This window comes from Liolophura sinensis, chromosome 6, assembly GCF_032854445.1.
Source record: "Liolophura sinensis isolate JHLJ2023 chromosome 6, CUHK_Ljap_v2, whole genome shotgun sequence".
In the NCBI taxonomy this organism is placed as follows: domain Eukaryota; kingdom Metazoa; phylum Mollusca; class Polyplacophora; order Chitonida; family Chitonidae; genus Liolophura; species Liolophura sinensis.
Genome location: NC_088300.1, coordinates 11557970 through 11569489, shown reverse-complemented (window position 1 = coordinate 11569489; position 11520 = coordinate 11557970). Strand labels below are relative to the sequence as shown.

The window sequence follows — 11520 nt, the reverse complement described above, 5'->3', positions numbered from 1 at the left end:
ACCTGATTCGATGATGGCGGTTTACGAAGTTCCGATGGTGTCCGAGAAGACCTGTGGGTTATATTTGAGTTTATCGCCTTTACTATTCTCACTTAAAGAGATAATATGAAATCAGAAGTACTTCAATTTCCGTCGAGTACAGCTCTGACATTTTCGGGACAACGTAGGCGACAGGACCGAGTTACATACAGAATAGTGAATGTAACCATTCGCAACAGTTAATGTGGAAGCAAAGCTAGGATCATGGCTAACCCATCCCGTAGCTAAACAATATATTGCTTAATTTACGAGGCACCATTTAAACTGAAAAACGGTAAACATGTAACTAATGCGAACTTTTTTCTGTCCACAGCGATGTGCCAGGACTTTGAATAGTGTAACTTGCATGGGTCATGGAAAACCAAGACAACAGAATGGGCACCTTTTCGAAGTTTGTATAGTGATCGGTAGCAATGAAGAAATTCCGACATCTACACATCTAACACATACAAGAGAAATTAGCAGATAAGTATAAGGTGTTTTCTCCTTGAAAAATAAAACATGAATAAGCTTACATTTACTTAGCTTTCAAACGAAATACAATCTATATGGCACAGTGCAATAAATGAGTAACTAATGTGCGATATGTTGTGAGAACAGACTGAAAAGACTTGAAAAGACATTGACAGCCAAATAGATTCACGTAACCGAATCACAGCCCCAAAATCGAATAAAGGTAAAGGAATCGGTTTTGTTACAGCTTCGAACCAAATCTGGATCCGGTAAATGAGGCGGGGAGCTATATCTCGTCCAGGTAGATGAGGCGGGGAGCCACATCTCGTCCAGGTAAATGAGGCGGGGAGCCACATCTCGTCCGGGTAAATGATTGGGAATATTAAACACAGCCTGAAGTAGCGTTAGTCCTAATTGTAGGCAATGTCTTGGTTATGGCATGCAGAAATGAACATATAAACTTGTATATCTCTAACATCAAGGTCCCGGTTTACAAAACCGTCGCAGCGCTACGCCAATAACATTTACCATGGTGATGTATTTCTACACTATAATTTGCCATGAAAAATACGCCAGGCGCAATTTGCGACTGCTTCGTAAAACGGACTGCAAAAGTGCATTACCAGAAGTATGCAACTTCCCTATAGCTAGTCTCCACTGCACACATGTTACGTCATCTGTAGAAGCTCGCGCCGCCTGGTGGAGAAATATGCCAACCTCTTGGAGGGAAATTGTGAACTTAATCATGGGAAATCTTATTGTGAACGGCTGCTACAAGAACGGGCCACACCCTGGAACCGAAATTCCGTACTTAAAAACTACGAGTCGGTGATCATTGTTGCTATGCAGTTAAGAACCCATTTTCATATTTATATATTTCATCATTATTTTCATATTTCCAACCAACTATAAAACAATTACTATCAAAGACATTTTTGTTCTTTTATCAAACATTCCGTTGACGTAATTTTAAGTCTATTTCAACACAAGCGTTTCTCAAACGTTTGTTGCGCAATAGAGAGAAAGAAAAAAACATGGCTGCGCAGATACCTCACATAATGTGTTAGAGATCGAAGAAAAGTGTTCTGCCGTGGAGACTAGCTATAGTGAAGTTACATATTTCTAGGTAATGGACTTCTGGTAACATTTATATACCAGATTGTTTAAACTGTTCCTCAGCTAGAATCACGTGCATTTGAATAACAGCCTGGTGATATTTCTTGCCGGAACTCTCTCACATTTATACAGCCGCATTTTCGAGAAATTTGAACATAAAGAGGAATATCCTCTACCTGTTTAATACTATAAATTAATGCCTCAAGTGCATGGATTCATTTCGGGTGATATATCTTTATTTCCATACTTAAATCACTCTCAGTTCGTCAGTAGCTTTGTACACGCTTGTATGGTGCAATAAATTCCTGTGATGTGATAATTATTTTACGATGGGTGGCACTTGCCACCCGAAATGAAAAATTATTTCATTATGGGTAGCGGTTGCTACACTGTTACATATATCGGGGAGCAATTGCTACTTATTGTAATAATTATTACATTAAGGGTAACATTCACCGAGTGCATTATGCCCATTATGTAATATATTACAATACATTATTAAGCCTGACTCAAGCGTGTTTTCAACCTGCAGATAGTCTTCCTCCCACCATAATTCTGGTCCCCGTCATGTAAAGGAAATATTCTTGAGTACGGCGTAAAACATCAATGAAATAAATAAATAAATCAAGCATTGTATCCAGATCCCCATAAGGTAACACATCCGAATTCACACAAAACTTTTTTTTGCTTAATTCCCTTGATTTTATTAGGGTTGGCTCACTGAGAAGTTTTCGAAAAAACATTTGTTACTAACAACTGGCGTTTTTTCTTTCATTAAGCTTTATTTTATTACGTACACCTGAATGAACGTTTATCACATTGAACCAATCTAGACTATACAAATTTACGGTATAGTAGTTTTCAGTTTCAAGATTTTGTGTCAACTGAAACCATGGATAGGTACGGGGGTATCTATAGTCAGATATTTCCTGTCATTCCTGTGCAAATATGTATGGTTGGGGATAAGTTCGCATAGCCTGGGGAAAACCACTGCCCTTCGTAAGGTATCAGACAAACTGATGCAGAGCCGCAGTGGACTCACCCGCAGCTGGGTTCGAGCACAAGACCTCACTCAATCAACAAGATTTTTTGAAGTACATCGACGACTAAATCCTTAAATCGCTGCCGAATCCGGTCTATAGCTAACGTCATTTCATGTCACTCCAGCAGCAAATTATACCTTGCATATTTAAATACGGAATTCTATTGATACACGTATATTTCTGTAATAAATTTTATTATTTAATTAGCACTGAAAGGGTAATTACTACTCATAGTGTTATATAATAGCGTGATTACACTATGGATAACATTTGCTACCCATAATGTAAAAACGTTATAGCATGGGTAACAAGTACTATCTATATTGTGTAATCACGCTATAGCATGGGTAACAAGTACTATCCATGTAGTGTAATCACGCTATAGCATGGGTAACAAGTACTATCCATATAGTGTAATCACGCTATAGCATGGGTATCAAGTAGTACCCATATAGTGTAATCACGCTATAGCATGAGTAGCAGGTAGTATCCATATACTGTAATAACGTTATAGCATGAGTAACAAGCACTATCCATATAGTGTAATCACACTATAGCATGAGTAACAAGTACTATCCATATAGTGTAATCACGCTATAGCATGAGTAACAAGTACTATCCATATAGTGTAATCACGCTATAGCACGGGTATCAAGTAGTACCCATATACTGTAATCACGCTATAGCATGAGTAGCAGGTAGTATCCATATACTGTAATAACGTTATAGCATGAGTAACAAGCACTATCCATATAGTGTAATCACACTATAGCATGAGTAACAAGTACTATCCATATAGTGTAATCACGCTATAGCATGAGTAACAAGTACTATCCATATAGTGTAATCACGCTATAGCACGGGTATCAAGTAGTACCCATATACTGTAATCACGCTCTAGCATGGGTATCAAGTATTACCCATATAGTGTAATCACGCTATAGCATGAGTAGCAGGTAGTATCCATATACTGTAATAACGTTATAGCATGAGTAACAAGCACTATCCATATACTGTAATCACGCTATAGCATGAGTAACAAGTACTATCCATATAGTGTAATCACGCTATAGCACGGGTATCAAGTAGTACCCATATACTTTAATCACGCTCTAGCATGGGTATCAAGTATTACCCATATAGTGTAATCACGCTATAGCATGGGTATCAAGTAGTACCCATAGTGTAATCACGCTATAATCACGCTATACCATGATAACAAGTAGTACCCATATACTGTAATAAGGTTATAACATGATTAACAAGTAGAACCCATATAGTGTAATCACGCTCTAGCATGGGTAGCAAGTAGTACCCATAAAGTGTAATCACGCTCTAGCATGGGTAGCAAGTAGTACCCATAAAATGTAATCACGCTCTAGCATGGGTGGCAAGTAGTACCCATAAAGTGTAATCACGCTATAGCATGGGTAGCAAGTAGTACCCATAGTGTAATAATGACTTCATTACGGGAGTTCATTACTCTACGGTCGTCTACAATGCCAAAAGTCGAGATGAACTTATTTTTGTTACACCTATATTGCAGTACATACTGCCACACAAGATTGTTCTATTTAAGGTTGTTTTTAATTATTTTGTCAGTGAATTGTGGAGGTAACTTAAACCCTCTTCATTCATTCATTCATTCTCGTGGAGACACAGACGTGTACAACCTTAGCCTGTATCACTCAGTGGAAAAAGAACAACATGTTTACATTATAGGACGGTGCCTGTCATCGGTCCATCCTCGTGTGGCTTGTTGCTAGCGTAACCATACACCGTATCAGGGGCAAGGGATGCTGCTTACGTATGTCTGGATACATATACATGCAGCCTTCCCTCCCTGAAGGCGTGTGTTAAGGCCATTTAGTCCGGGGCGATTTGATTCGATAAAGGATAAGCCTTCTTTGAACATGCGCATCGAGAAGGTTGTAAGGCAAAAAAGAAAGAACGCATGACCCTTTGATACCGGCAAATCTGGGATTTCCGTTAATATTTGACGTCGTATCAAATGGTTTACTCCTTATTATGCTATGCTGCATACGACTTCAGTGGGTCAATGCGATTTCACGTTATATAGGTTGAGGACAAATTGGATGCCGGTCCACCCTCCAGTTGGCGAGAGGTTTTATCACCGTCATCAGATTGAGCTATCAGCATCGTTTCCACATTTGAAAATATACGGCAGCTCGGTTTGGCAAGGTTTCCTTACAAAATTATCATCCAGTTGCGATCTCGCATGGTCGTCAGCCGATGAAAATCATTTCAACTTATCACCTCAGTATATCACAATTTTCTTAGTCACCTGTTTCTTTTTATCAGCCATAAGCTCCCTGGCGGCCGCTGAGTTCAAAGCACCTGTCTCCCTGATGGGATCTGTTAAAAGTATAACTAAAGCAACAGTGTGGAAGACATATCATTTCCACAGAAATGTACAATATTTGGATTGGAAACAACTTTCTTCTGTAAAAATCGTGGTGTAAAATGTACATTTGTTTCAAGAATAAAATGCTAAAAATGCTTTCCTAAAAATTGCAATATGTCTTCCAAAGAGTTCTGCTCAGATTTGTTCATACTGAATAGACAGTTTACATTTACTTAGTTTATGACAATCATTTTCGGTAAAGCACTTATTTATCAGCAAAGAAATATGTCCGCTAATTTGACTAAATCTAATCCTATTAGCAGTACGCTCATAAAAAATGTAAGAAAGATATTTTGGATATTATCCAATGTCAAGATATAATAGCACATTTGTCCATGTTAAGCTATCATTCTGGTTTTAATTGTTGTTTTGGAGAATACAGAATATATTGTCTTGTGTGCAAGAAAGTGTGTATGTGTTCGCCATCATTTATTAACATGTTGCATGGCTGTCTACACAGGGTTAATTACTGAAGTTCAAATACAGTGTAAAACAGTTTACAAGTACTAAGAAAGCATGACACAAAATGTAATCATTATTTTTTTTATAGTCATCAATATCTGAATCAACCAAAGCTCACTATACGCCTTCGTGTGTAGGTGGAGTCTCAGAAGTTAAAACTATGTTGTTGATGCTGTTGAAAATACTTCCCTGAGACAATAAATCAAAAGTCTGTACGGCAGTGCGGATAATGGGACGTTCTGGATAGCACAGTTAACTGGATACATGTACATATGAGTTACATTTAGACCTGAGGGCATATTAAACGTTAATCAATCCTTGTCCCATCCTCTCCATCTATGTGTTGAATTTGTCCCTTTGTGTGTAGCAAATTCTTTTGCCATTACGAGTGTTTTCAGTGATAGTACATAATTCAATAAATTGTCTTAAAATGTACTGCCTTCATGTTTCTGTGTACACAATGCATTTTACTGAACTTAAAAACTGAATCTTTAGGTACCTAGTGTAAGTTATTTCACGCAATATGATTATCCTTAGAAAATAGGAAAGTTACCTCCCTTGGCTTGCCCGTTATTATTACTTTGTCCAATTAACACACGTGGTCATGAGACTACATCTACGTTCTCTTAAGAGAGCATATACAAATATGTGAAGGACAGAGAAAGTGTGTGTAAATCTCTGCAGGACTATCTTAACACCAGACGACTATATGGGGAGAGTGAACGGTAAAAAAAAAAAAAAGACTCGTCCGTTGACAAGGTCTCAATAGATTTGTAGTCTCTCGCTGGGGCTTGGAAAGTAATCGACGAAATCCTGTAAATTAGTTTCCTTTGCCGGGTCCATTTTTGACAGGTTTTTCACGGTGTAAATTTGTAAGAGGGCGATAGTTCTATCTGGATACTACATTTGGCTAATTAGAAAATAGCTCCACTTTTTTTTCGCCTACTTCTCGCGCCAGCTGTGCGTCCCTTCCGATTGAGTGACGTTTTCTCACATTGGTACGACCCTACAAGTTCTGCAACAAGGTTAAATAGTTAGAAGTTTTCGAAGGTTTTGCGAAATCAAGATTTATCTATTGAAACCTTCCACATAAATAATTTACTATTTTTTACTCAAAAGGTCGTTTGAATCTTTTTTCTTATATCCCAAGTCTAATGATTTTCCTGAGGACGATAGATTTGGAAACATAAGCTTTCTTTTTGAGATCTAAGAGATTTTCGAAATTCCGTTTGCGTTTCGCCCCCCATTCGTCATGAAAATCAGACAGCAAAAAAATTAGCTTTTTTTCTGTCCAGTTCAGTCGCCTTTTTTACTTTGTGTTTTGTTTCGTATAGGCCCGAATGCAAAGTCCCTTGTACTGGAAGTGTGGCTGGAATAGTCATTAACTCGTGAAGACCACCGCCTCGCTTCATCGCCTATTTACCTAACATCAGTGCTGGCGCCGGAAGTAATCCCTCTTACAAAGTATATGGACACAGACCCCCATTACAACTTCCGTTTTTCGGTAGGGACGATTGTAGTTCTGTGTATTTTAGGGTGTAAAGTCTTTTTTTGCTGCCAGCCTGCCGTTTTTGGTGTACAGGTGCATGCTTGGTATCAAAATGATGGAAATTGTCTAAGCTTTGGGCAGGTATGAGTTTTAATGGTGAAAGTTTGAAATTCTGAGCGAGAGGACACAAGGAGACAGGTGGTGATGAGGCTGCGAGTGACGTCCCCTTGGCGTTGCTAGGCACCCCTCCCAGCTGCCGGCATGGAAAGGTCCAGATTTTGACGGTCAACCTATGTCAAGATTTTTACAGCTTCTTTCTCACAGGCTGGGCCAGGTATGCACCAAAGCTTATTGGCCTCGGAATGTTTGGGACTGAGCTACAGCGCTAAACGTTAACATTGTCGCTTATGGAAAACTAATGGGGGTCTGTGGCCTGATCTGTCCACTTGTGCCAAAACATGTAATATGTCACTGTGTGCTCAGATTTCGCAGCAGCCTGATAATATTTGGTGGGTACATCTGCGATGTGGTTTGCATTGACATGGAACTTGATTGAGCAGTTTTAAAGCTTTTTAATTCTATATTTTCCCCACATATCCATTTTGTCTAAAAATCGGCTAAAACGCTCTGTGGTCAAGGGTAGTACAGGAGTATAAACAGACTGGAACAAACACAGACAACGTTTCATTGTTCCTGGTTTTTAAAATGTCTCTTTTGGGGCTGACATTTGATAAATAATGCAAAATTTGAGTGCTGCGAGTGAAATTGGAGTATGTGGCTGATAGATAGGGTGGTGTGATTAAGGATGGTCAATAAGGCCTTGCATCACATATAAGGGCCCAGCCTCACACAGGTGGATAAAAACACATCAGCAGATTAATTTACTTGGCTAGAGTAGTAGAGAGGGCCAGTGTGCATTTAATTTACAAACCAAGTCAGGTTCCTCCCATGTGTGCCACCACACACTAGGTAAATGTGCTTCAAATCATCCTGCAGGTCACAAAACATTAAAAACAGGCATCTCTGCTGCAACACTGTCTGCTGTTTTGGGCATAGATTTGAAGTGGACAGGGTAAATTTTCCTCTTTAAACTTAAAAATAAACCACTGTATGCATGTAGTTTTCATTGCATGTGTATATTCATTCCTCTGACAAGTTACATGTGCACTCACACAGTATGTATGGCGTTGGAACAAAAATGATCAATTTCAAGTTTCTAGCATACATGTAAGTGTGATCTGTTGGAATATTGCCCTTGTGAAAATGAGTCTCTGCCCCACCAGGTGTCTGTTTCTCCACCAGGACATAGTACGCTGTTCCTGCGACATCTCAAGGAGTTTTTGTTTTAGTATCTGGCCCAGTGTGGCATCCACCTCCCTGGGCAACTGGGATTTTTTTTATGTTTCCAATGTCCTCACACACAAGTTAGAAATTAGACAGCTACATATGGCTTTCACATCCTAGTTTAATACCTACTGAGCTTTCGTCTTGGTTTCCCTCTTTAGATCTTGTCTCCCAAACATGGCGTCAGTGAACTTTGCCTGGTTTATGCATATATTGAACTGGGATCTACCTAGGTGAGTGGGGTCTGCTAGCCGTTCAGCTTCCTCAAAGGCCTGACCATTCGGATGCAGTCTTCCACTCCCTTGGCCGACCTAGAATCCCCGTCATTGGTCCGGTACTACACCATGACACATACCCCTCCAGCCCCCCAGCCCCCCCCCCCCCCAACCGGGGAAACGTCACAGGTTTCTCATATTTACGGACAGTTTGAATGTCCATTCCTCATGCCCACCCAGGAACACCCAGTGTGGAACCTGATTACGGATGTAATTTCTCACTGATTATTTGAGGATTTCTGTGTTGTTACAGGTTAAAAAGTATAGCTTTTCCCCTCTTCTTGAGTCCCTTCAACATGTCTTGGGAGGGTTGCCTTGCTGACTGTCTGAATGACCAATGTGGATGTACTGTGTGGCTTTATTTTTGTAAGTGGCAAATTCATATTTCTCCCCTCTACTTATCTCTTGTAGATGCCAGTGTCACACTTTGGTGTTTGTTATGTGGAAAGTACTAATTTAGTCTGAGGCAACAACACAGGTGGTGGGATTCTTTTGCACTGTGAGTTGAGGTAAGCCAGCCAACCAATGGCAGCCATGGGGGAGACGGAAAAGGGGGGTAGTGGGGGGTGGGGGGGGGGAGGGGTAGTGGGTGATCTTTTAAAGGGTTTTATCATTTGAATCACTATGTGAAAGGGATACTAGTCTTTTCTTTAGCCCTATCCATGGAAACTGTGCCTATGAGCCTTTCTATATCAATTTGGATGCATATGTTTACTTTGATGGTGATCAAAATGTACTTTTCTGGAATTTTGAAACTCCGCTTTGCTACCCACCTGTATCACTTTAAGTCAAATTTTGCACAAAGTTGCTAAAAGGTATGTCCTATATTTTGTAAGTGAATTGTCAGATAAATTACCTGTCTTTTGATATATATTTTGACACTTTTGGCTTTTAAGTATTTTCTTAACACTGCTGTAAACAAGAAAATCTACTTGAAAATCCATAATTTTCTAAATGTTTGTCAGTGGAAAATGTAAAATACTTTGTCATTGGAATTTTTTCATTTTTCTTGCAGATGTACATACCAGCTTTCCAAAACATTTGACCTGGTTGAGATATTTTGAACGGTATGTGCACTACAGAGCTTTGAACTTCGTGCTTGAGGACGGACAAACAGACACATTTCCAAGATAGGGGTACCCCAAGTCAAATCCCTCCTACTCAAAAGTTTTTGCATGTATCAAGCTGTAACTTTATGTGTGAGGTTTAGAGGTAGTAAGCATTATGTGGTGCAAAAATTATTGATTTTGAAAAAAGTTGGCTGGTGTGATAGGACACAGACCCCCATTACAACTTCCGTTTTTCGGTAGGGACGATTGTAGTTCTGTGTATTTTAGGGTGTAAAGTCTTTTTTTGCTGCCAGCCTGCCGTTTTTGGTGTACAGGTGCATGCTTGGTATCAAAATGATGGAAATTGTCTAAGCTTTGGGCAGGTATGAGTTTTAATGGTGAAAGTTTGAAATTCTGAGCGAGAGGACACAAGGAGACAGGTGGTGATGAGGCTGCGAGTGACGTCCCCTTGGCGTTGCTAGGCACCCCTCCCAGCTGCCGGCATGGAAAGGTCCAGATTTTGACGGTCAACCTATGTCAAGATTTTTACAGCTTCTTTCTCACAGGCTGGGCCAGGTATGCACCAAAGCTTATTGGCCTCGGAATGTTTGGGACTGAGCTACAGCGCTAAACGTTAACATTGTCGCTTATGGAAAACTAATGGGGGTCTGTGGCCATATATATGTGGGGGGAAAGATTCCAACTGAAAACTCACTTTTTTATACCTTCATGCTAAATAAAACGAATGTTTTCCGCGATGCAAACTGTTCCAACCCCAGCAGTATCAATATCCAAGACGGTGATTTCTAGCGTATGCGAAGCTGACTTAGCACTCGTTTTCTGCTCAGTCTAACACCGTCACAGGCAATCTTTAACCGTATCAACCATGGCCGCGGGTGAAGATTGTAAATAAACATTGGAGGACTTCTGTAAAACCTCCGTCTTACGTTGTACACATGCGGTGACTGGGCATTCCACGTTGTTGTTGTCAATGTAGGGACACGGAAAATCACGGACAACTGCAAGATATAAAAGAAAAAATATACAGTCGTTTTTGCATTGCCTTTGTTAATAAGAATTTTTTATCTAAGTCGTAATATGTTACACCGTTCACACAAAACAGAACAATTCAGTAAAAAGGGGCAAATGTGCATATGAGAAGAAAGGTTATATAGGAGTTTGACACCATGCACTCCTCCAAGCGCTTGGAAAACGTTTTTAGATGAAACAACATTAACTTGTCGATAGTAAATTCAGTTCGAGAGTTACAATATCAAAATTCATAAGATTTAACATTGCATACTTTTTGTTTTAGTTTGCGCAGGTAGCAAGTTAAAAATGTAAAACTGTGTTGTACATCCATATGATCCACAATCCATGCTCTAGTATATAGATATACCTTAAAGGTTATACCATATAAGAACGTTTGAAAACGTTGGGTACTTTTTTGTAGATTGCGTTTCTAACATGTGCCAACTATGCATGTGTATACAGACCAACTTACAGATCGCAATTTTATTGATTATGGGAGACAAAATTTCGTCTATTAAACTGAATTACGTCACATTTGGTGGTAAATCTGTATAAAATGTGTCTTCGTGGTTTACTTAAAACTGCATATTTTTTATATTGGCAGTTTTGAAAGTTGAAAGTTTTTAAAAAATTTCCAAATCATCATGTATCTATATCAGCTCGTGTAGCGGACAAGATATCAAGGTATACTTATTTGTTCAATGCTTTAACATCAAATCCAACTTCCAACCCCTCACTGGTTTATTGGGTTTATGTGTGTTTCTCTCCACAGCCTATTAACCTCTGATTCCAA

The 11520-nt window shown here is 39.4% G+C and overlaps 1 long non-coding RNA gene across 1 annotated transcript; it reads left to right on the top strand.

Annotated features, from left to right (window-relative positions):
- The first annotated feature begins 7152 nt into the window (after window positions 1-7152).
- LOC135469097 (uncharacterized) lies at window positions 7153-9960 on the top strand. The gene is made up of 3 exons (XR_010444284.1): window positions 7153-7361; window positions 9058-9155; window positions 9662-9960. It is a non-coding gene; the product is annotated as an uncharacterized LOC135469097 (long non-coding RNA).
- Window positions 9961-11520: the final 1560 nt, after the last annotated feature.